The sequence below is a fragment of the Lipotes vexillifer genome, unplaced genomic scaffold (genome assembly GCF_000442215.2).
Source record: "Lipotes vexillifer unplaced genomic scaffold, Lipotes_vexillifer_v1.1 scaffold5, whole genome shotgun sequence".
NCBI lineage: Eukaryota > Metazoa > Chordata > Mammalia > Artiodactyla > Lipotidae > Lipotes > Lipotes vexillifer.
Window position 1 is genome coordinate 1,736,714 of NW_006788592.1, and position 27,070 is coordinate 1,763,783.

Consider the following 27,070-nt stretch of genomic DNA (forward strand, 5'->3'; position numbering starts at 1 on the left):
GTAGGGAAATAGAAATATATCATACACCCCAGGATAATGGGTGAAGACTTTTTGAAGCTATTTATTTAATGACTCCTCTGCCACTCTCTTTTGAATATTGCCTATAAACCCAGAAGGCTCAGAAGCTCCTGTTTTTGTTTTGTTTTTCTTTCTTTTTAAATGAGAGGAGGAAGAAATTCAGAGGGCATATTTATAAAAAGTGCTCTCCTCTTTCTGAGACAGATCCCATTCTCTCTCCTTGGTTCCAATTACACTTATCAACTCAACCAACTTTTATTGACTACTTACTGCCTCCCAATTATAAATGATATAGCAAAAAAAAAGAAGTAAATATAATATTTTTTAAAACAGTGAATCAGAGCCCTGTTAGTTTTCTGGACTGCACAATCTGTTGGATGAGGAAGACCCTCTTACTTGTATCTCTTATTCCAGATAGATTGTTAAGTGCTCTGATAAAGGCACACACCAAGTGCCATGGGACCTTGGGGAGGAAGAGATTAATCGTTACCATTTATCACATTTTTAAAATCAATTTATCAGGATCCCTGCTTTGCAATCAAAGGAAATTTGCCAAGGCACTTAGAACAAAAGAATCTGTATATAATTTTCTTTCACTAACCCTGTCTTCCAGGCTCTTCCACCCAGTGGGCTACACAGTCAGCATGATTTTTTTTTTCTTTTCTTTTTTCCTACTTGCTAGTCAAAGTATGACTCAGAATAGGAGACCAACTTTGGTTACTGTATTGATGCTTTATATGGCTTTACTCTTGCCATTTGTAATCTCAGAAATACCATACAGTAAAGGTCATTCATTCTACCAGCATGACAAATAGTTTGGAGGAAAAAAAATAATTGCACATTAGAAATTTGTGAAGTCATTGTATTCTAAAATTGTGAAGGATCTCTACCAGTCATCTCTTCGGGAGATATTGTTTTGTTGATTATTTCTAGTTTCCTATTTGTTGCAAATTATGTAATTTATCCAAATTTTACAGCAAAGCACTTAGAAAGTAAACTGAGGACAGGAAACCAACTTTTGTCACCAAATTACAAATGAAATTTCTCAATTTGTATTCACTTATTCTTTTAACTAATATTTGTTGAGCACCTACTAAGCTCACAGCACTCTTCTAGATGCTAGGAAACAGAAATGAGCAAAATTACTAAGTACTTGAACTCATAAAACTTGTTGAAATCAACAACAAACAAACATAAACTGAGCACAACTTCAGATAACAATAGGTGTTCAAAGGTGCAGGAGAGGTACAGATTAAGGCAATGGCAAGTGACAAGAGGAAAGGCTATTCTGAGATAAACTGGTGAAGGAGGAGTGACATTTGAGCAAAGTTCATAAAAAGTGAGAACAGAGCTTTGTGAAGATATGGGGAAATGCCCTTCCAGGGAGAGAGACTCACAAGTGCAAAGATCCAGAGGAGGAACTAGGTGCGTTCCAAGAACTCTTGGAAGAGGTATGACCAATTGTTCCATTGTGCCAAGGACTGAGAGGATTCCTGGGATGTTCATGGAAAAATGGGGCTAAATTAGTCATCCTACTTGGAAAGCCGCTCTGACCAGAGTGGATGAAGAGCAGACCAAGTGGTGGGAAGTGAGTTTAGTGAGGTAGTCAGGGGCTGGGTAATGTGGAACCTTTAGACTCTGGTAGAGAGACTCCAGTTTTTGGTGTGACAGAAGCCTTTGGAGGTTTAGAATCAGGAGAACCCTGTGATCAGAATTATTTTTTGTATTGAAATGAGTAGGCATATCCTTTACTGAGAAGGCTTACCGTTTTCTCTCAAGTCAGAGAAACAAAGAGGATTTGGGGCTGCCTTCCCATGAATCCAAGCAATTCTGAAGGTCAGAGTCAGAAAATTCGGCTTAGAAGATTCATCTGCCTTTAACAGTATTTCTAAGGATAAGTTTAGAAATAATTTTTGTAAGGGCTTCAGGATGTCTCTGTTAAGAATCTGGAGCAAACAGCCTTTTCATAGAGGAAAATGTTGAAATAAATTACAATGGCTTTGTTGTAATAGGTAAAAGATGCCAGACTCTGGCCATGACTTACATTAGTCACCTCTCAGCCATTCTGCACTGAACGCACCAATGTGATCACTGATATCATTTGGGCCCAGGAGCTCTTTATTCAGCAGAAATACTGAAGGTTTCTCTCACTACACTTTCTGTGTTAATGTCTCTTTTTTATAATGTGTTTCCTGCAAAGTCTCAAAGCAATTTCTCTAAGCCATGAGAATGTCCTTATCTTCTGGCCTAAATGGAGACATACACCCCTTCATGCCTAGAGATGACTGCCTCTAAATGGACTGTTTGTGTTCAGTCCAAATTATAGCAGCAAAATGCCTAAAATCCAAGTCTCTTCAGTACCCTGCCTCTCCCAACTCTGCTTCATTTTGTCTGAGGCATAGACACTGTGAAAGAATGAAAAACAAAATGATTTCAAAAAGGGAGAAGGAGCTAAGGCGATTACAAGCCAAGGAAGTAAAAGGTGCAAGAGGAAAGAAATATTAAGTGAAGGCGAGGAAAGGAGTCTGTTCTGCAAGGATGCAGCTAAGGCTCCCTCCCTCTTTTGGAGATCATGAAGGGCCTGGACATTTCCGAGTTTTTCTCCAACTGAAGGGCTTCTCAAAAAAAAAGGATGAGGTGATGCAAAAGGTAAAGATAGTAAAAAAAAAAAAGAAAGAAGTTAAAGGCACAGTGTTTTCCTAATGTCCCTTGAGCTCAAGTCTTCCATGAACCACTGCCCCTTTCTGATCACAATGTAAACTTATTTCTTCTCAGGCAGGAATGAAGACTGGAAGAAAAACAAGAAAATTAAAATACATTAATAATAATTTTAAAACAGTTTATCAGAGTGGAAGAATTATTGGTTAAACCTTTTTATTTTAATTTTTTCTGGTAAAAAATTTATTAATTTTATTAATATGCTTTAAATTGAAGGGAAATCGACATACAGAGGGATACATGTAAATGGAACCAAATTTATTGTTGAATGTATCTACTTTAAATTTGGTTCAATTAAGTGGATTTGTAATTAATGAGCTTTAAGATAGGTATATGTGATATAAAGTATACATAACACAAGGTATATATAACACAAGATTATATATGTATAACCTCATTGAGTTTACAAATAGACTTCCAACTTATCTATATAGTGCATTAAAAAAAACCCTAAAATTTGGAATGTTATATGAAATATGTCTTCTTTAAGAAAAAAATCTCATTTCATTGCTCTTATGCCTGAGTTAGAGCAGATAGACTATTTAGGACATTATAACCCTAGGGTACTTATCATCAAAGTCGTACACAAAGAATGACCCATATATAACTGTGGTTTCCAAGGTAGGCAGATAAGAATAAATATAGACAAACTGAAAATATATAATTAAGTGTACAATCTTAAGACAAGAGTTTATGCTGGAAGCAAGGTTGTAGGACAGTCATTAAGTGAACGTCTCAGAATCAGATATGTTATGTCTTGGGTACAAGGAACAGAAATCTGAAGAGAAGATGGGACCAAGTCAAGGGCTGTCATGACGGGAGGCATTCCCAGAGGACTATTCTGTTTTAATTTGCAAATTTAGTGATATTCAGCCAGGCATGGGCTCAGCACCAAAGAGAAGCAAACAAGGGAGATGTGCTGGGCCTTAAGAAGCTCTTTTAGAGGAGAATTGATCAATTATCATTTGTTGAGAAACTTCTATGTGCCAGATAGTGGGCACTTTACAATGTATTACCCCATTTTATTCTGATAGAAACAATCAGGGGCATGTCAGTAAATTTAAATGACTATTATGAGAGAGATCATTAGTGCTCACTCACATCCAGCTCCCATCTCCTTCCTGGTGCCCAGGAAGACTACAGTTGCCAGGTGCCTTGCAGTTAGAAGAGCCATATGACCAGTTCTAGCCAATGAAATGTGAGTGGAATCGAAAAGAGCCACTTTCTGGACAAGGTCATATGGGCTTGTATGACACCTCCACACCCTCTTTTTCTCTTCTGAATGAATTCGGAGGCCACAGATGAAGATGGGAGAGACACAGGATGGAAACAACCTGCATCCCTGAGTCATTGTTTGGAAGAGCTGTCTGACTTTCAAGGGCTGCCTAATCCACATTAGACCTAGTATGAATAAGAAATCAATCTTTCTTGCTCTAAATAACTGAGGCTTCAGGATTTACTTACTTTTACAGAAAAGTAGAGCCTGTCCTTACTGATATATAGAATATACAGTGGGCAAAGGGTTGAGGTAGATATTATAATCTATACTTGCCTCACTACAGAGACCAAGTTCTTTCCACTCTATCATACTGCCTCTAATAAGCAATGTAAACCACTGCTGATGGTGGTGACTAAGACTGTATATTCTATAAACTCAGAATAATGTAGATCTCATCTTTAACTCAGAGTCCTGATTGTGAGGAGTTGGGCTTTGACTTGGATCTTGAAATAAATGGTGAAGGAGGTAGGGAACTATCACTAAGAACAAAGGGAAGCTGTGTGAAACCAGGCCTTTGAGGTGGGCATGAGAATGGTCCATTTGAGGAGAAGATAGATACATTAGGAAACCACAGAATAAGATTAGAGTGGAAGAGGAGAGATTTTCTTGAGAATGTCAATGTCAGCTTGAGGAACTTTAAGACAGGAAAATGATGAAGAAAGCACTGGACTGAGAGTCAAGTTTTTCATGCTGTTATCAGTAGCTTCATCTCTGTTGACCATGAGCACCTTCTTTTCTTACATGTGAGGTATATCCTGAATAATCTCTAAGATCCTTTCCAGTTCTCTGTTTCTTCACATCTACATCTCGAAGTTCCTTTGTGCAGATTCGTTAGTTGTTCTATTTAGGGGAAATTAGAACCAATGACATTTGATAACCATCAGCTTTCTAATGAAGTGGCTAATAATCATCTAGAGTTAGAAATGTTCCCTTATTAGACCAGAATATATAAATATTATTACACTGATTTTGCCACAAGGTGTAATGTCAGAGGAATGATTCTTCTACTGTGGGGATAGATATCGACACATCTACAGGCTAAATTAAATAACTATTTTTTTCCATCATAAGTAGGAGGCGCTGTCATTGTCTTTTATTGGGCAAATTTCCAATAACTTGACCACCGAGTCTTCTGTCTTTTAGTCCTTATTCCATCTCTCTCCAAAGTATTTCCCTCTTCAGAAACCCCTCAGTTCAGAGGCAGTGGAAAAGGTAGCATATATGACTGCGTGTGAGCATAGGCAAACATTGACTGTCCTATAAATGCTAGCAATCTGTTGAACACTAAAGATTATATAAATCTTAGCAGCTTTACTGATGCTTCATACACAAGCAGCTGTTGTTTCTTGGTTGCCTGATTAAATATGCTGTAAAATTTCTCTCAAGAAAATCTCACCAAAGTTGATTCCAGCAAATCCTTCTTAACATCTCTGCTAGCAACTTCAGTTTCTAAGCAATTCAAAGAAAAGACCCAATCAATAGCAATTCTTTCAAGGGGGCTGCTCTTTTTCCTTTCAAGACAAGGCATTTATAACACCAGACTAAGTGTCCTAGTCTTGGCTCTGCCATTAAGCAACAGTTGCTCAACATTTCTGAGATGAAGTTTTGACTATTTCAAAAAGAAACAATATATGACTATTTCAGAAAGACATTATGTGGATTGAAATGTTTTTTTGACAATATGTCTCTCTCTATATATATCTGTATCTGTTTCTATATCATATATATATACACACATACATATCTGTGTGTGTACATATATATCAATAAGTGGAAAAATTATGGACTATGTATTTAGAGACAACGTTAGAAATAGATCTCTAGCCAAGCCTAAAGCTATCAAAATTAACATTACATTCATGAAATATATGAAATTAACCATCTGTAAAACATTCACTTGGGAAATAAATTTAAAAATCTACCTAAAATATGTTTTGAAAACTGTTATTCACAAGGGTTGGGTTCTGCCTCAGCCTATGCAAGAGTTTTTGGAGCTTCCCAGTTGCCCAGTCTTTAATCTACCCTCACATCTCAACTGAGAGGTCACTTCCTCCAAGATTTGCATAACATTCCTCAATCTGGATCATATGCCTTTTATCTATGTTCCTATGATCCCCAATAGTTACCAATAGTTACCATCATCATGTTTGTTTGATTTTCCATTAAATTTTAAGAAATGAACCATTCTGTCTTGCTCATTGTACCCTATGTATTGTACCCTATGTATCAAGCATTGCACAGTGCTTGATACATAGTATGTTCTCAATTTGAAAAATAACTTGTTGAATGACATTGAAAATTTACATGTAAAATGTATTATAATCTTAGAAATTGTACACATAAATTATGATGTCACATTATAAGGACAGACTTTTAGTGAATGAACCATAGTTTCTCTCCTGCCCAAGACTTTTATATATTTGATTCCCTAAGCCCAGAATTCTTTCCCCAGTGAATTCATGAGTGGCTACTACTTCCCATTCCAACATCTGGTAATGTAGCACCTCCTCAGACAACCTTCCCTGGCCACTCACAAATCCAAATCCTCCTGTTGCATGCTCCTGTATGTCTACTAACCTCTCTCACAGCACTTAAAACCTTCATGCTTTTATATATCATTGTATATATTTTCTTAATGTATTTTCCCAATGATGGCAGGGGCCCTGAATGGTCTTGCTAATCACTCTGTCCTCAGGGTCTAGCAGAATGTCTGGCTTACCAAAAGAATTCAATAGTGATTTGCTGAGTTAATGACTAGTGACTAACTTTTTATAAATAAAATAAGAGATTCAAAGAATAAGAAATTGCCAACAATACTTGAATATTGTTCACGGAAAGGATATATTTCATTTATAGATAATGACTACCTATTTAGAAATGTAAAAGGAAATTCACTACACTTTTAAAATTGGTGGGAATGATCCATTAAGAGTACATTTTTTTGTTATTGTTTGCTCTAGTTTCCTGGTCACTCAGAGACCTTCTGATTTGGAATTTGGTTTCCTTGATTAACATACACAGGAAGCAAGAATATTCTGTGCAGATATCCAGAGCTGAGTCATCTGCCAGAAACATTCTTGACTATATATTAATCGATTTATAAATCAGTTCCTTGAGTTTGGTTACTGTAAAATGATAACCATGAGGTTGGCAGTATTTATTGGCATATCCACTCATTCACACATTCATTCATTCTTCCTGGTATTTCTTGAATGCCTACTGGGTGCCAGCGCTATGCCAAGTATTACTTTGATGTGCTAACAGTGTGTAAAGGTTTAGCATCCGGCCTGGGTTGATACAGAATTGTGAACTCAGTGTTTGTCTTCTTGCTGTACTGTTTCCTTGGAAACTACAGAGTTAAGATAAGTGTGGAATGTTGAGTCTGCCTCATCTGTTGTGTGGAACTACATCTGGATTAAAGCAGCTGGAATTGGGCACACAGTCCTCGGGCCTATGTAAATAGAGATTTAAAAAATTGCTAGAAAATTAAGGAGTTTCTCTGAGTCAAAATGACCCACACACTTATTGACTCTTAAGGGAGACAGCTATGCTCACTCTCTGTGGGTGTGGGGACTAAAGAATCTGTGAACTTAGAGAGCTGCAGGCTTCCCTTGAGATGAAGATGGCATAGCTGCCGAACCTCCTTTCATCTAAAACGAAATAAACTAGGATTAGATTGAAGCCGACTTGTGTCTCATGAGACTGATTGCCTTTCCAAGCATGTAACAATGCGGTGGTGGTACAAAATCTAGGACCCATCCTCCAAAGCCACAACTACACCTTCACCCGAAGCAACTCCCTGTAAGATCTCACTTCACACCTTGCTGGCCTTTCCCTTTTGCTCTGTCCACTCAATGACATCTGATGATCTTAGTTGCTTATGGTGATCAGTATCACAGTAGGAGACAGACCCACATTCATATCGCAGCCACACTACTTCCTGACTCTGTGGGCTTGACAAGTGATTTAATTTCTTACATCAGTTTTTTCTTCCTTCTGAAAAATGAGTCCACACTGGTGGAACAGTAGAGCAAACTTGTAAAAATGCAATCTTTGGAGTCAAATTGCATAAATTGAACTATCATCAATAAATAAATGGTTGTGTGTCCATAGCCAAGTAACCAAACCTCTCTGTGCCTTGGATTCCTTAACTACAAAATGGAGAGAACAATTGCACATATATTATAGAATTTCTCTGAGGATTTAAAAAGTTAGTGTGCATATATATATATATATATATATATATATATATATATACACACATATATTATTTAGTACAATGCCCAGCACATAGCAATCCCTCAATACATGCCAACTATTATCTATAATTATAATTATATTCAAATTACAACTTTATGCTTTTCTTCCAGTATTTCTACTTCATCAAAAGCAATAGAATAATAGGTCATCAGCCTGGGAAAATTAAATAGTAAGAGAAGGGCTACAAATGTTTAATATGCATGAGAGAAAACAAAACACAAAACACAACTAATCCAGAGTGGTTACTTTTCTTCTCTTAGACTTGAGAGACAATGAAATTATGGCCAAATCAAATAGCATAATTCACTCTCAGCAAATTAATTAAAGAAGAGCAAGAAAACCAGGGCACACACAAAGTCACCATGGTGATCCAAAATGTATCATCTCAGTTGGCTCAATCTATTTAATATTTATTCCTGCTTGTTTCACCAAGGATTTATACAAATGGATAATTCTCTTCCTTTCTCTGGGGGTCTCAGTTTTCTATAAAATGAGCGGGTTGGATGACATGACATCTATGGCCGTCTATGTAGTTCTAAGTTCCTGTTATCCACTCAAGCTAAAGAAAACTACACACCTCTCTAGTGTGTAGTCCTGCTGGACAAAAATTTATATATATATATATATTTTTTTTTTCTTAGCCATAAAAAGAAAAAACTGTGTAAATTAACTTCCCCTTTAATTAATCATCCTAGAGTTTTTTTTTAAAAAAGGTTTGTCTTTCTTCTATTCCTGATCTGCTTATTTTAAGTTTTGTGAAGAATTTCCATTTGCCTATGTGGAAACTGAATATCGACCCTCTCTCCCAGAATCTAGAGTCATGTTTGTCTCCCACACAGTCCAATTCTGAAATGTTTTCGTGACATTTTCATTGGTTCAATAAATTACTCTGCAATATATACTTGCCTGTCCTTTCTTTCCCCCAAGGAGAAATAGATAAATTAGTAAATATAAATGAATCTGGTCTCAGCTGTGGAGACTGTCCCATTCGCCTCCCACTCCCCTCACCCACCTCACCTGGCAGCTGTTCACAGCGCTCATTTCAATTAAAGCAGAAATCACTTTTCATCAGGGATGCTGGTTGGCTTTGTCTGATCTATCTTGTGGCAAAGTTTCCTCAAGTTCCACAGATGTACTGTAGATGATTCAAACTCCTTTGTCATTCGTTATGTTCATACAAGTGTTTAACGTGAGTGGGCTGGTTTAGAAATAATTGCCTTTCTACAGCTGGGAAGGAGTCCTTCAGCTACAGCTCTCTGGGGCTGGAGGATGCTATAAGAATGTTCTTTGCCAACCCAGTCAGTGTGTGACTGCTCACAGACAACTAAAACCACAGGCTGGAAACGCTCATGTACAATAGGGCTCTGTACAGAAATTCATGGTCATCACAGCCTGTTGGGGATGGATTCAGAGTTGGGAAACTTACGTGATGCCAAGTGTGCATTGCCAAACCTTCATGGAAATCAGAAGTTATAATGTTGCATTATACTCTGGACTTTGGAATTTGAATGACCTCAGTTGAAGAGTGTCCTTTACAAGTTATGTACTTAATGTCTTTGAAACCCAGCCTTTACATCTGAAAAAAAGGGAAAAAATTGAATGTACTTGATTGGATTTTTATGAAAATTAACCAAGCTAATTCATAAAAGTGCTTAATACTGTGTTTGGTACCTCATATTGGCACAATGAATACTTCTTACCATTCTTGTTATTAAGTCTACAACATGGGTGTGATTCCTATTGACTCACTCAATTTCATGTGGTGAAACACATCTCAAAGATCTAGGCTACAACTTCCAAACATAAGCTTTTGCGTATACAACAAATGTGCCAACAGTGTCAAAAATAAGAACATGCTCCTCCCTACTTCTGCAGAGACATCTGAGATTGGATATTAATTTCTGAGAATGGTTTATGGCATCATTTTAATATGCTTTATAGTCATGCAAAGGACAATGCATGGCATTACGTCTGTGTAAAAACGGATGGAGATGACATTTTAAAAAAATGGCTCCAGATATGATGGGAAGAACTCTTCAAGTGGTAATTAGTCAGGTAACACTCTTCAAATGATAGCATAATCTGGTGGCGGGGGGTGGGGGGCAGGTAACTGTTCTCTTCCAACCATACTGCTAGAGATGCTTCTGATCAAAAGCTACCTAGAAAGAGGTTCAAGAAAATTTGTTAATCATCATAGAGGGAAATAACAAACATTTGATAAGCTATCAGAGCTACCAGAATATATAGTTTTAGGTATAATAAAACAACTAATATATAGTGTATGTGAAGCGATCTAGTGCATTGTGCTTTTGTGATTTTCAAGGTGTTGATAAATTTGGACATCTATGAAAATGTCAAAGCCTATATAGGACATCTCCAGCATGCATTGGCTGAAGAAGACTAGTAGATCCCATCCTTCAAGTGTGAATTTATACATGGCTAGAAGTAGAACAATGATATAGAATCAGGGACCCACACATTTCAGTCTTAAACATTGTTTTACTAAGGCACAGAACGATCTGTTGTGTACCTTTATATTCAAGATGCTGAACTTGGTACTTTATATATGTTCATTTCATTTGATGGTAATCTTAGCTCTGACATGTTGTTATCCCCATGTTAAGGACGAAAGAAAGTGATGCTCAGAAAAAGGAAACAACTTGCCCATGATCTCATAGTTAAAATGCCAGAGCTGTATTTTAAATTCATTAATACAAACCTCTTTCCTAAATTAAAAGAAGGGTAGGAGTTGAGTAATGTGATCCAAAGGATACTAATATCCTACCATACAGAGCTCCCCCTGGAAGTAAGAACCTCTTACAACATCATAACAATTGCAAAATATGAGCAGTCTTTTTTCAATCATACCTTTATTTAATGAGTGCCCACTACTGGTCTAGCATTGTTCTAGGCCTAAAGAATAGAGAAAGAAAAACAGAGAGGGCAGTGGGGGTGGGGGACAAAACGATCTCTCTTTTTTTTTTTTTTTTTTTTTGTGGTGAAGGAAAGTTCAGCATTTATTGCAGGCACCAAGCAATGAGTCCAGGGGAGCTAGTGCTCAGAAAGCCTGAACTCCCTGATGGGCTTCAGCAAAGCATTTTTAAAGGCCAAGTGAGGGAGGGAGCATCCCAGTGTATGTGATCAGCTAGTACACAATTCTCTGATTGGTTGATGCTGAGGTAACAGTGCAGTGTCACAAGGGTTAACATTATCAGTCCTTAGGCGCCAGTAGGTCTGGGGGCTATGTGCTCATGGTCATCAAGTAGTTAATTTCTTCCATTTAGTGGTGGTTCTAGCATCTGTAAAACAACTCAGGAAATGTGCATCAAATACTATTATCTGGGTACTTCAGAGAGGAACTAAAGCAGAGGATATGGGGGAGGGGTCTGTCCCTGAAAGGCCCCATAGGGTCCTGCTCGGTTTCAGGGTCATGAAATAAGATGTGCCTTGTCAGCTGTTTGGCGAGTACCTGGAAAACAGTAAATGCTCAGTAAGCCATGTGGCTTTTATTGTTATTGGTACAAGAGTTACGTTGCAGTCAAACTTCATTGTTACAGTTCGTGGAGAGGGAGCTAATCAGGGATGCTCTATAAGGAGGAGCACCATTGCCTTGGTGGGTAAGACTCCTGGGGGCAGCAGCTTGAACGTGAAGCCACTCCTTTTGCTAATTAGCATCACAGACACCCTGCTGAGAAACCTCCTTCTGTAAAACCTTTGCTGTAATAAGAGTGGAACACGCCTCTACTGCCTGCAGGATGTGAGCCTTGTGGGTCATTTGGGTGCAGAGAAGCAGCCTTGATTTCCAAGACGATGCAGAGCTTCAGATAGGGGGTTTGGGACACAACTCCCCTTACCTTTTTCTTATCTTTGACCATCCCGGGTCTTCTCAGGCCAGGCCTCATGTTAGTTCTCTATTTTTTTTTTTAACATCTTTATTGGAGTACAATTGCTTTACATTGTTGTGTTAGTTGCTGCTGTACAACAAAGTGATTCAGCTATACGTATATATATATATCTCTATATCCCTTTCCTCTTGCGTGTCCCTTCAACCCTCCCTAACCCCACCCTCTAGGTGGTCACAAAGCACCAAGCTTATCTCCCTGTGCTCTGCGGCTGCTTCACCCTAGCTATCTACCTTAAGTTTGGTAGTGTATATATGTCCATGCCACTCTCTCACTTCGTCTCAGCTTACCCTTCCCCCTCCCCATGTCCTCAAGTCCATTCTCTACATCTGCTTGTTTATTCCTGTCCTGCCACTAGGCTCTTCAGAACCTTTTTTTTTTTTCGATTCCATATATATGTGTTAGCATATGGTATTCGTCTTTCTCTTTGTGGTGGGATTGTGGTGCATGTCTCTTTTTGAATTATGGTTTTCTCAGGGTATATGCTCAGTGGTGGGATTGCTTGATCATATGGTAGATCTATTTTTAGTTTCTTAAGGAGCCTCCATACTGTTCTCCACAGTGGCTGTATCAATTTACATTCCCACCAGCAGTACAAGAGGGTTCTCTTTTCTCCACACCCTCTCCAGCATTTATTGTTTCTAGATTTTTTGATGGTGGCCATTCTGACCAGTGTGAGATGATATCTCATTGTAGTTTTGATTTGCATTTCTCTAATGATTAATGATGTTGAGCATTCTTTCATGTGTTTGTTGGCACTCTGTATATCTTCTTTGGAGAAATGTCTATTTAGGTCTTCTGCCCATTTTTGGATTGGGTTGTTTGGTTTTCTGTCATTGAGCTGCATGAGCTGCTTATAAATTTTGGAGATTAATCCTTTGTCAGTTGCTTCGTTTGAAAATATTTTCTCCCATTCTGAGGGTTGTCTTTTCGTCTTGTTTATGGTTTCCTTTGCTGTGCAAAAGCTTTGAAGTTTCATTAGGACCCATTTGTTTATTTTTGTTTTTATTTCCGTTTCTCTAGAAGGTGGGTCAAAAAGATCTTGCTGTGATTTATGTCATAGAGTGTTCTGCCTATGTTTTCCTTTAAGAGTTTTATAATGTCTGGCCTTACATTTAGGTCTTAAATCCATTTTGAGTTTATTTTTGTGTATGGTGTTTGGAAGTGTTCTAATTTCATTCTTTTACATGTAGCTGTCCAGTTTTCCCAGCACCACTTATTGAAGAGGCTGTCTTTTTTCCATTGTATATTCTTGCCTCCTTTAGCAAAGATAAGCTGACCATATGTACATGGCTTTATCTCCGGACTTTCTATCCTGTTCCATTGATCTATATTTCTGTTTTTTTGTGCCAGTACCAACTCTCTTCATTACTGTAGCTTTGTAGCATAGTTTGAAGGCAGGGAGCCTGATTCCTTCAGCTCCATTTTTCTTTCTCAAGATTGCTTTGTGTATTTGGGGTTTTTTGTGTTTCCATAAAAATTGTGAAATTTTTTGTTCTAGTTCTGTGAAAAATGCCATTGGTAGTTTGATAGGGATTGCGTTGAATCTGTAGATAGTTTTGAGTAGTATAGTCATTTTCACAATGTTGATTCTTCAAATACAAGACCATGATATATCTGTACATCTGTTTGTATCATCTTTAATTTCTTTCATCAGTGTCTTACAGTTTTCTGCATACAGGTCTTTTGTCTCCTTAGGTAGGTTTATTCCTAGGTATTTTATTCTTTTTGTTGCAGTGGTAAATGGGAGTGTTTCCTTAATTTCTCCTTCAGATTTTTCATCATTACTGTATAGGAATGCAAGAGATTTCTGTGCATTAATTTTGTATCCTGTTACTTTACCAAATTCATTGATTAGCTCTAGCAGTTTTCTGGTAGCATCTTTAGGATTCTCTATGTATTCTATCATGTAATCTGCAAAGAGTGACAGTTTTACTTCTTCTTTTCCGATTTGGATTCCTTTTTCTTCTCTGATTGCTGTGGCTAAAACTTCCAAAACTATGTTGATTAATAGTGGCAAGAGTGGGCAACTTTGTCTTGTTCCTGATCTTAGTGGAAATGGTTTCAATTTTTCACCATTGAGAATGATGTTGGCTGTGGGTTTGTCATAAATGGCCTTTACTATGTTGAGGTAAGTTCCCTCTATGCCTACTTTCTGGAGGGTTTTTATCATAAATGGTGTTGAACTTTGGTGAAAGTTTTTCTGCATCTATTGAGATGAGCATATGGTTTTTCTCCCTCAGTTTGTTAATATGGTGTATCACATTGATTGATTTGACTAATTTGAAGAATCCTTGCATTCCTGAAATAAACCCCACTTGATCATGGTTTATGATCCTTTTAATGGGCTGCTGGATTCTGTTTGCCAGTATTTTGTTGAGGATTTTGGCATCTATATTCCTCTGTGGTATTGGCCTGTAATTTTCTTTTTTTGTAACATCTTTGGTTTTGGTATCAGAGTGATGGTGGCCTCATGGAATGAGTTTGTGAATATTCCTCCATCTGCTATATTTTGGAAGAGTTTGAGAAGGATAGGTGTTAGCTCTTCTCTAAATGTTTCATAGAATTCACCTATGAAGTCATCTGGTCCTGGGCTTTTGTTTGTTGGAAGATTTTTTTTTTTTTTTTGCGGTACGCGGGTCTCTCACTGTTGTGGCCTCTCCCGTTGGGGAGCACAGGCTCTGCACGCACAGGCCCAGTGGCCATGGCTCACAGGCCCAGCCGCTCCGCGGCACGTGGGATCCTCCCGGACCGGGGCACGAACCCGCGTTCCCTACATCGGCAGGCGGACACTCAACCACTGCGCCACCAGGGAAACCCTGTTGGAAGATTTTTAATTACAGTTTCAATTTCAGTGCTTGTGATTGTTCTGTTTAAATTTTCTATTTCTTCCTGGTTCTGTCTTGGAAGGTTGTGGTTTTCTAAGAATTTGTCCATTTCTTCCAGGTTGTCCATTTTATTGGCATATAGTTGCTTGTTTTAATCTCTCATGATCCTTTGTATTTCTGCAGTGCCAGTTGTTACTTCTCCTTTTTCATTTCTAATTCTGTTGATTTGAGTCTTGATTTTTTTTCTTGATGAGTCTGGCTAATGGTTTATCAATTTTATCTTCTCAATAAACCAGCTTTTAGTTTCATTCATCTTTGCTATCATTTCCTTCATTTCTTTTTCATTTATTTCTGATCTGATCTTTATGGTTACTTTCCTTCTGCTAACATTAGGGGGTTTTTTTGGTTCTTCTTTCTCTAATTGCTTTAGGTGTAAGGTTTGGTTCTTTATTTGACATTTTTCATGTTTCCTGAAGTAGGATTTCATTGCTGTAAGCTTCCCTCTTAGAACTGCTTTTGCTGCATCCCATAGGTTTTGAGCCATCATGTTTTCATTGCCATTTGTTTCTAGGAACTTTTTGATTTCCTCTTTGATTTCTTCAGTGACCTCTTGGTTATTTGATAGTGTATTGTTTAGCATCCATGTGTTTGTATTTTTTACAATATTTTTCTTGTAATTGATACCTAGTCTCATACGTTGTGGTCAGAAAAGATACTTGATATGATTTCAATTTTCTTAAATTTACCAAAGCTTGATTTGTGACCCAAGATATGATCTATCCTGGAGAATCTTCTATGAGCACTTGAGATGAAATTTTATTCTGTTGTTTTTGAATGGAATGTCCTATAAATACCAATTAAGTCGATCTTGTTTAATGTGTCATTTAAAGCTTGTGTTTCCTTATTTATTTTCATTTCAGTTGAACTGTCCATTGGTGAAAGTGGGGTGTTAAAGTCCCCTACTATTATTATGTTACTGTAGGTTTCCCCTTTTATGGCTGTTAGCTTTTGTCTTATGTATTGAGGTGCTCCTATGTTGGGTGCATAATTATTTACAATTGTTATATCTTCTTCTGGATTGATCCCTTGATCTTTATGTAGTGTCCTTGTCTCTTGTAATAGTCTTTATTTTAAAGTCTATTTTGTCTGATATGAGAATTGCTACCCAGCTTTCTTCTGATTGCCATTTGTGTGGGATATCTTTTTCCATTCCCTCACTTTCAGTCTCTATGTGTCCCTAGGTGTAAAGTGGCTCTCTTGTAGACAGCATATATATGGGTCTTGTTTTTGTATGCATTCAGCCAGTCTATGTCTTTTAGTTGGAGTGTTTAATCCATTTACATTTACGGTAATTATCAATATGTATATTCCTATTACCATTTTCTTAATTGTTTTGGGTTTGTTTTTGTAGGTCTCTTTCTTCTCTTGTGTTTCCTGCCTAGAGGAGTTCCTCTAGCATTTGTTGTAAAGCTGGTTTGGTGGTGCTGAATTCTCTTAGCTTTTACTTGTCTGTAAAGGTTGTAATTTCTCTGTCGAATCTGAATGAGATCCTTGCTGGGTGAAGTAATCTTGGTTGTAGGGTTTTCCCTTTTATCACTTTAAATATGTCCTGCCACTCCCTTCTGGCTTGCAGAGTTTCTGCTAAAAGATCAGCTGTTAACCTTATGGGGATTCCCTTGTATTTTATTTGTTGCCTTTCCCTTGCTGTTTTTAATACTTTTTCTTTGTATTTAATTTTGGATAGTTTGATTAACATGTGTCTTTGCATGTTTCTCCTTGGATTTATCCTGTGTGGGAGTCTCTGAGCTTCCTGGACTTGACTGACTATTTCCTTTCCCATATTAGGGAAGTTTTCAACTATAAACTCTTGAAATATTTTCTCAAACCCTTTCTTTTTCTTCTCTTCTTCTGGGACCCCTATAATTCAAATTTTGGTGTGTTTAATGTTGTCCCCGAGGTTTTTGAGACTGTCCTCAATTTTTTTCATTCTTTTTTCTTTATTCTGCTCTACAGTAGTTATTTCCACTATTTTATCTTCCAGGTCATTTATCCATTCTTCTGCCTCAGTTATTCTGCTATTGAATCCTTCTAGAGAATTTTTAATTTCATTTATTGTGTTGTTCATCATTGTTTGCTCTTTAGTTCTTCTAGGTCCTTGTTAAATGATTTTTTTTTTTCTCCATTCTATTTCCAAGATTTTGGATCATCTTTACTGTCATTACTCTGAATTATTTTTCAGGTAGACTGCCTATTTCTTCCTCATTTGTTTGGTCTGGTGGGTTTTTACCTTGCTCCTTCATCTCCTGCATATTTCTCTGTCTTCCCATTTTGCTTAATTTACTGTGTTTGGGGTCTCCTTTTTGCAGTCTGCAGGTTCATAGTTTCCATTGTTTTTGGTGTCTGCCCCCAGTGGGTAAGGTTGGTTCAGTGGGTTGTGTAGACTTCCTAGAGTAGGGGCCTGTGCCTGTGTTCTGGCGGATGAGGCTGGATCTTGTCTTTCCACTGGGCAGGGCTGCGTCTGGTGGTGTGTTTTGGGGTGTCTGTGAACTTAGTATGATTTTAAACAGCCTCTCTGCTCATGGGTTTTTTTGTGTTCCTGTCTTACTAGTTGTTTGGTATGGGGTGCCCAGCACTGGAGCTTGCTTGTTGTTCAGTGGAGCTGGGTCTTAGCTTTGTGATGGAGATCTCTGGGAGAAATCTCACTGATTGATATTACGTGGGTGCAGGAGGTCTCTGGTGGCCCAATGTCCTGAACTTGGCTCTCCCACCTCAGAGGCTCAGGCCTGACACCCAGCCAGAGAGCCAAGACCCTGTCAGGCACGTGGCTCAGAAGAAAAGGGAGAAAAAAAAGAAAGAAAAATAAATAAAGTGAAATAAAGTTATTAAAATAAAAAATTTTTTAAATATTATTAAAATAAAAAAATTAAAATGTAATAGAAAAAAGAGAGCAACCAAACCAATAAACAAATCCACCCCTGATAACAAGCACTAAAAACTAAACTCAGATAACCATATAAATCAGAAACTAGTCAGTCACATACAGAAAACCCCAAGTCTACAGTTCCTCCCAAAGTCCACCACCTCTATTTTTGGATGATCGTTGTCTATTCAGGTATCCCAGAGATGCAGCATACATCAAGTTGATTGTGGAGATTTAACCTGCTGCTCCTGAGGCTGCTGGGAGAACTTTCCCTTTCTCTTCTTTGTTTGCACAACTCCTGGGGTTCAGCTTTGGATTTGGCCCTGCCACTGCATGTAGGTCACCCTCTGGCATCTGTTCTTTGCCCAGACAGGAGGGGGTTAAAGGAGCAGCTGATTCGGGGGCTCTGGCTCACTCAGGCCAGGGGGAGGGAGGGGTATGGAATGCGGGGCGAGCCTGCGGCAGCAGAGGCCAGCGTGACATTGCACCAGCCTGAGGCACGCTGTGTGTTCTCCCTGGGAAGTTGTCCCTGGATCACAGGACCCTGGCAGTGGCAGGCTGCACAGGCTCCTGGGAGGGGAGGTGTGGATAGTGACCTGTGCTTGCACACAAGATTCTTGGTGGCTGCAGCAGCCTTAGTGTTTCATGCCTGTCTCTGGTGTCCGTGCTGATAGCGGTGGCTCGTGCCCGTCTCTGGAGCTCGTTTAGGTGGTGCTCTGAATCCCCTCTCGTCGCGCACCCCAAAACAATTGTCTCTTGCCTCTTCGGCAGCTCCAGACTTTTTCCCGGACTCCCTCCTGGCTAGCTGTGGTGCACTAGCCCCCTTCAGGCTGTGTTCACGCAGCCAACCCCAGTCCTCTCCCTGGGATATGACCTCCAAAACCCGAGGCTCAGCTCCCAGGCCCCACCCGCCCTGGTGGGTGAGCAGACAAGCCTCTCAGGCTGGTGAGTGCTGGTCGGCAGAGATCCTCTGTGTGGGAATCTCTCCACTTTGCCCCCTGCATCCCTGTTGCTGTGCTCTCCTCTGTGGCACTGAAGCTTCCCCCCAACCCACACCCTGTGTCCGCCAGTGAAGGGGCTTCCTAGTGTGTGGAAACTTTTCCTCCTTCACAGCTCCCTCCCAGAGGTGCAAGTCCTGTCCCTATTCTTTTGTCTCAGTTTTTTCTTTTTTCTTTTACCTTACCCAGGTATGTGGGGATTTTCTTGCCTCTTGGGAGGTCTGAGGTCTTCTGCCAGTGTTCAGTAGGTGTTCTGTAGGAGGTGTTCCTCATGTAGATGTATTTTTGATGTATTTGTGGGGAGAAAGGTGATCTCCACGACTTACTCCTCCACCGTCTTAAAGGTCCTCCCCAAACGATCTTTCTTTAAGAAGCGTAAAATCAACAAATTCATCTGAAGAGCAGCTTCAGAACTCTGTCATTTCAATCCAGTGTTTGATCCAACAATAAATCTGGCTTATGCTCCATTTGGAAGTAGATCTTCCAAAGCATACACTGGTAAGCGCACAACCTGACCAATCCTCCCCAAAGCATAATTGGATGTTATTATGTTGGAAATATTATATCAGGGGTTTACAGAATGGGAGTGACAGTAATGCCTTTCATGTAATCTTGCTATTGAATAAAAGAGTTGGTTGTTTGAAAAACAGTCATTAAATCATAAATTACCACATTTAAAACTGCCAATTTAGTTTGCTGATTAAATCATTTGAATAATAACCTATAATTCATCCATTAGGAAAAAAAATAAATAACCCACCTAACAGAACTGAGAGCTCTAAGATAAAAAAAAAAAAAAATCACTACACCATGGAAACAACTGTCAAAATAAGCCTGAGTATGTAGACTTAATTACTGACTCTTGTAAAGTATGTGTATAAATAGTCTGACTTTGTAAATAAATGCTGATATCTGACAGCTATTTAGTAAAATAAAATTTTGTTGCAAAGCCTTAAATTTTATTTGATTATGTGCTATAAATATCAAATGAGTCCAGAGAACCACATGAAAATTTGTCATTTGATGATGAAATTGCTTCTGCCCTTACTAGATGGATATGAGCTGCTTGCTGTTGTTGTTGTTATTGGTGTTACCCCCCACGTGGCAGGGTTCTAGGTTTCTTTTTCCAGAGCACAACACTGATCTCTTTGTTAAGACCATATTACTCCATGTATATTTACTTCCAGGGACTCCTTATTGACAAGGCAACTAAGTCTGAGTTTTTTCTCCGGGTAGGCATTCCAGACCTTCTAGGATCTCATTAAACTCCCCATTCCAGCATGATCTTCCACTCTTCCCTTCAGATGTGGACTCTGATTTGATATCTTGCTACTTGCTTATGCTACTCTCTTCACATGGGATTCTCTTCAAAACCTGCTCATCCTGAAAGGCAGTGACAGCACCAATTGATAGTTCCAATAAGCACAGTTAGACATAACACCCATTGGTTCCCATAAGTGAGCCCAAATAAACACACTTTCTAAATTGAAATAAACTGCAAATGCTGGTGCAGGTTGGGAGACTGATAACACTCTACGCATTATGAGGTTTACTAGCATTGACTACTCAACTGCAAACAAGCAAAAAGGAACACAAACCAAGGATACAAGCAAGGAGATGAGCTTCTCTAATGCCCTTCCTGTTCTTCAGAGATGTACACTGAAATTTAGGTCATTGATTAGCCCATTAGAATATCAAGTCTACTTGATCAGAGTAGCTCAGAGCCACAAACTCATGATGTTTGCTGTATGTGCCTGGAGGACAGATAATATCAGGAGTCAAGGGTGCACTTATTAGCATATATGAATTTTTTACTACACCAGATTTACATGCTCTTGCATTCTATTTCTAACTGTACCACTGGGCCTATCACTAGTTGGGCAGTGGCCCACCATGTAAATTAAATAGCAAGTACTTGCTCTGCAAACAAAACCCCAGGACAACTCACCTAGGTGGGGTAACTTCTCAGCTAATCCTTCAACTGATCACTACTTCTAAACGACTTCTAAGCAGTTTCAAGATAATGTTTCAAGGGACTTCCCTGGTGGTCCAGTTGTTAACACTCTGTCCTACCAATGCAAGGGGCATGGGTTTGATCCCTGATCGGGGAACAAAGATCCCACATGCCGTGCAGCATGGCCAAAAAAAAAAAAAAGAGAATGGTTCAAGGTCAAGCTGAAGTACCAACGATGTGGGTCATCCTCCAGATATAGTCATGTTCTTCCTGCAACCAAGAGGAACCTTTCCCTCCAAACCATCAAGAACTCCTTGGGTTGTTCTCTTGGGTTCTCACATTCTATTTTCCATGAAAACCATTGGAGTGTCTGTTTCATTTTCTTTACCAGACTGGAAGCTCCTTGAGAACAAGGATTCAGGTTAGATTCACTTTTATGGTTTCTCATTTGCTTAGCGTAACATTCTTTGAATGCATGAATGGATGAAAAAATTCAGTCACATCCAGTATCATGGACATGAGTGTATCATGGCCAGAGGCTTTATTGTGCCATTTATTAAAAGAACAAAGTAGGTGAGTAAAGTGTTGTTGATTTATTTTGCTGCTTGGACAGGAGAATTCATTCTCTTTTTTCAGATGTCTGTGTCCCTGCTCATGTCTGGGTACTGACACTTAGTCCACATCAGTATCATGAAGAGAGAAGCCAATGGGAAAGCCACAAATGCCATCAGGTACCCAAATGATAGAGATACTTATGGAGTAAATGCACTTGCTTGGCCCACTGTTAGAAGAATCATCTAGAAAGAAGCATTTCTGCATCTTAAAAAAATAGTAAAATAGGGCAAACTGGACTTTGCATCATTCTCAAATAAAACAACCTAAGAAATACAAGCGTCTTCCAAAAGGGAAGATAAAAGAGTAAGGGATGAAAGAAAATAATTGTTTCATCTATTTGTTTATGAGACTTATGCATACACTGAATAGAAAGGAAAGGAATTAGCATCTAAAACAAATAACTGGGTTCTGGACACTGAGGGCAATTGCTTATAGCGTGAGGTCCTTCTAACCACCCATGAGGTCTCGATTTCACCAGTGAGGACATCAGGAGATAGCGTGTAACTCACCCAGGATCATGTAGCTTCCTGTGGCAGAGCTAAGATCCGAATGTAAATCTCTCTGACTCTAAAAGCATGCACTGTCTGGTCTCTCTTGGCTGAGCAAGTATAATGCTATTTTGTAATAATTACTAGAGAATGGCATATTACAGAATGACTATTTAAGGAGAAAAGTGAAACTGTTCTGAGAAACTAAAAATAAATTGAGGTTGGGGAGAGGTTCCAGTGCCAGAGAGATTAATTAAAAGTAGGTATTTAATAAAGTTTTCTTTGAAACACAGAATGGCAGCTGAAATCAAATCCATGAGAAGGGTAAAGTGTACAGGCTCTCACTGTGTGAAGGACAGAGCTATTTCTGAAATCAAAACAGTAACATGAAGAGATTACAGTTTGACCTACTTCCTGGCATAAGAACTTGGTATTTCCAGATTGCTTCAGAACACCAATAACCTTACCACAGCTTGAAAATATTATTTAGGATCAACAGATCTGCAGGCGATGTTGAGAATGGATGCTGAGGCACTTGAAACAGATTTATCTATTACTTAAATTAAAAATGTTATTAATGTCTTATATGCAGAGACGGCCTGGAGGCCAGATGGATGCACAATCCCGTATTCTAAAGCTCACAAAGCCATTTGATTTGGGTTTTGAACTTGCAGTTTTCACATTTAAAAAAAAAATTACTAAAGCCACATATAAGCCTCAGTCTCTGTTATTAAAAATGACTTTTAAAGACTTCTAAAAAACTTCTAGCAGAGAACACAGATTTATTTCTAGGATGATTTGTGAAGGCAAGTAAGTGGCATGAATGGTTATTTTCCCCAGACATTTATATTCTCCTTCCGTACTAACTAGGGGAAGTTAAAATGGTTTTAGCTATTAGCGATTGAACCCTGTTTCTAGAGGCTGCAGGTCACTATTTTCTAAGAAAAATAAATTGCTTTAGGAATGAACACATAAATTTTTTGATCTACAAAATGACAAACCATTCCAATGAAAAGTGAAAATGCAATTTATTGTTCAGCTATTTGGAAATATATAGATATTTGTCTAAGTATGGCTTCTTGAAATAATATTATATTTGGTTTTGTGTATATGAGTCATGGAGAGATTTGTCTGAAGTTACCACTTTTATCTGAGTTAATGATAGCTCCCCCCTGCTTTTTTTTTTTTTTTTTTTTTTTTGGTACGCAGGCCTCTCACTCTTGTGGCCTCTCCCATTGCAGAGCACAGGATCCAGACGCGCAGGCTCAGCGGCCATGGCTCACAGGCCTAACCGCTCCGCGGCATGTGGGATCTTCCTGGACCCGGGCACGAACCCATGTCCCCTGCATTGGCAGGCGGACTCTCAACCACTGCGCCATCAGGGAAGCCCAGCTCCCTTTTGAAGAGACAGTGAGTGCTGAACAGCTTGGGCTTTTTAGTGAGGTAGATCTAGGTTTAAATCCCCGTTTCACCATTTAATAGTGATTCTACTACAAGTAATTTATTTTAACTCTCCTGATATTTAATTTCCTAGTTTGTAAAATGAGAAATGTAAATAAAATAATGCATACAAAGTGTTTATTATAATACTTGAAATATAGTAATTACTCAGTAAATGTTAGCCATTATTATATTAGGTTAAACCACATGAAACTGTCATTTTGTATGACAAATGTTCAAACATTGGCAGCTTTATATGATTTCATATAATTCAATCTAGCATTATAAATTCCAAAACTACTTAAAGGGAGGAGTAGAAGGTGAAGGCCCAACTGGATCAAAGGCAAGTAACTCTCCAAAAAGCAAGGAGGTGTCCAACAATACCTATAAATGTATAGCATCACCCATAAGCTCAGAAATAGTGTTGACCTACTGTATAGCACAGGGAACTCTGCTCAATGTTATGTGGCAGCCTGGATGGGAAGGGAGTCTGGGGGAGAATGGATGCATGTATATGTATGGCTGAGTCGCTTTGCTGTGCACCTGAAACTATCACAACGTAGTTAGTTGGCTATACTCCAATATAAAATAAAAAGGTAAGAAAAAGAAATGGTATTGAGTTTTTAGAAGAGGAAATGCCAAACTGCACATTCAAGAATGAAATGGAGAGTTCTTGGACAAAATCTAAATATTGAAGATAGTGGGGGAGTAATTATCCACAGGTATATATTTTTTATTGGATTTTTTTAAAAGTCTTAATAGGTCAAAATGAATAAAAGGAAAACAGTAAATTCAGGATACTTTCTTCATTGAGTAAATTTTCTATGAATTTGATTCAGGATAAGCAGTTCAGTGACAACAAAGGAAGGAGAGGATTCCTTCTCCCTGTTCATATTCTTTTTCCAAAATTTTTTTCAAAGCTCTCTTGGAATACGTTTCTTTCAAATGTTTAACACCCAGAAGGAAAAGTAGTGAAAGTACTTCTAAATTTTTTATAAATTGTAGACAATACTCATCCTGGTTTTTCACGTGTTTTGAAGCCATTTTAGTGGTCAGATTTTATGGTGGTACTACTGGGAAAATACCAAGGATATCCAGAAAACAGAGAAAATGTGTATTTAAATTGACCTTGATAAGGACCAAGGGTCCCCTAAAACCTTGGAATAGCCCAGAATTCCCATCACCTCTGCCTATGATCCCCAATTCTATTCTTGTCACATTTATGTTCATTCTATCCTTCAAGTAGAAATGCACGTCAATTCACAAAAATGGATGTGTCCTTGAGATTGTTGATCATAATAAAACATTCTGCCAATTGAATGTATTTTTCTACATTTGCTTCCAAAATATAAGGTTTTCCAAGAACCATACAATGCTAAATAGACACACTGTACCAGTCTTACATTCACACAAAAAAGAATAAATATGCATCAGAGATAAAGGAAACTGAAGTATCAATAGAACAACAATAAAGAAGTGTCCATGGAATAGGCTCCAGGACTCAGAACTGTGTTCAAGTATTCATTCATTCCTTTCCTTCTTCATCTAAGGTGTACTGAACTTCTTGTAACTCGGCATACAATTGTGAACAAAAAATTTAAAAGTTGCGCTTTCATAAAGTTTCCTGTCTGGAGGTGGAGTAGGTGACAACACTCAGTTAAATAAATAAGTGCTTCAAACTGGGATCAAGTGTTATGCAGGAAACAAACAATGTGCTACAAAAGAGAACCTTTCTTGTATGACTGTGAATTCCTTCCCTAAGGCAGTAGCATTTGAGGTGAAAGATGAAGGGTGAAAGAGTTCAGCTGGAAAAGTTGAAGAGTGAATGGCGTTTCAGGAAGAAGGGAAAGAATATCCAAAGGCCCTGAGGCTGGAAAGAAAATGGTTTATACTAGAATCTGAAAGGCCAGTGTGGCTGGAACACTGACAATGAAGGGAATAGGGCTCTCAGATGCGGTTGGAGAAGGGAGCAGTGTATAGACCAAGGACCATGAAGGCCATACTAAGGCATTTTATTTATGTATTTTTATTTTATTATTTTATTATTTTTTATTTTTTTCTGATAGGCAAGATGGCTTAAATCAAGAGGTGAAAAAAATCAGATTATTCTTTGAAAACAAAGAGAATCTAGGTCAGAGACCAGTACCGTCATTCGTTCAAGAGATGGTGGTGACAAAGAACCCAAAATCTACTGGGGCCAAGGACTCAGAGACAAGATTTTCTTTTCAGTCAGTTCTTTTGTCTCTACAGTTAGGAACACTGTGGAGAGTAGTTGGGGAAGAAGGGGGTGCATTTTCCAGCCCCCAAGCCTACGGACTGACTTTGCATGGATTTTGACTTCTGCCTACCAAGTTCATTGTACCAATCGAGCATCAAGGGGCCAGAAAAAATTTTAAATATTTTTTTCTCAGCAAGTCTTAGTGTTCTTTTTTGTTTGTTTTTTGTTTTTAAACATCTTTATTGGAGTAAAACTGCTTTACAATGGTGTGTTAGTTTCTGCTTTATAACAAAGTGAATCAGTTATACATATACATATGTTCCCATATCTCTTCCCTCTTGCGTCTCCCTCCCTCCCACCCTCCCTATCCCACCCCTCTAGGTGGTCACAAAGCACGGAGCTGATCTCCCTGTGCTATGCGGCTGCTTCCCACTAGATATCTACCTTAAGTTTGGTAGTGTATATATGTCCATGCCACTCTCTCACTTTGTCACAGCTTACCCTTCCCTCTCCCCATATCCTCAAGTCCATTCTCTAGTAGGTCTGTGTCTTTATTCCCGTCTTACCCTTAGGTTCTTCATGACCTTTTTTTTTTTTCCTTAGATTCCATATACATGTGTTAGCATACGGTATTTGTTTTTCTCTTTCTGTCTTACTTCCCTCTGTATGACGGACTCTAGGAAAAGACCTACAATTACATTCTGTGCTTAGTGTTTTTTAAAAGTCAGAATTCCCCCCCTACTTCATAAACTCAACTATCAGAATTTAGTATGTGGAGTTGCCTTATGATAAAATATGCCTTCTAGATTTCTGTTTGTAGGGAACAAAGGACCTGTTCAGGTATCTTTGTCAATTAATGTGAAGAAAAATTTAAAAGGCAGTGGCGGGAACGATTGAAAAGACTCAGAGAATCACATATAGAATTTGATGGAAGCAAATATAAACAGTGCTCGTATAAACTGGGAATGTTTCAGATAGCTACACTGTATATCTTTCTGAGTCTACATTTTCTCTCCTATCTGATATTTTCTCCATACGTGTTCCATTCCGCTCTGCACACTGGTTTTCTCTGCGTATTCATAGCATCATTGTCCCCATGGCTTCAAATGACTTATGGTTTTGGCTTGCCTGTGAATCTCCTACTCTGACACAGACTTCTCAATCCTTGAGTTCTCTTCCTTCTGAACTCAGCTCTTTCTCTCTTGATTCAAATTATTTTTTAGGCATCTAGATAGGTAACTTCAGTTCGTGGGTGCTTTTCTCTTGGTTCCAACGTCCACTCCAGGAACAACCACACTAGGAGGGTTTAGTAAACATGACTGCACATATTTGAGTTTCTCATCATGTTGGATCAACTTAAAAGAGAAAACTGAGCCTAGAAGAAAATGAGTTCATATCACAGATTAAAAAGAAAATGATAACAACTACAATG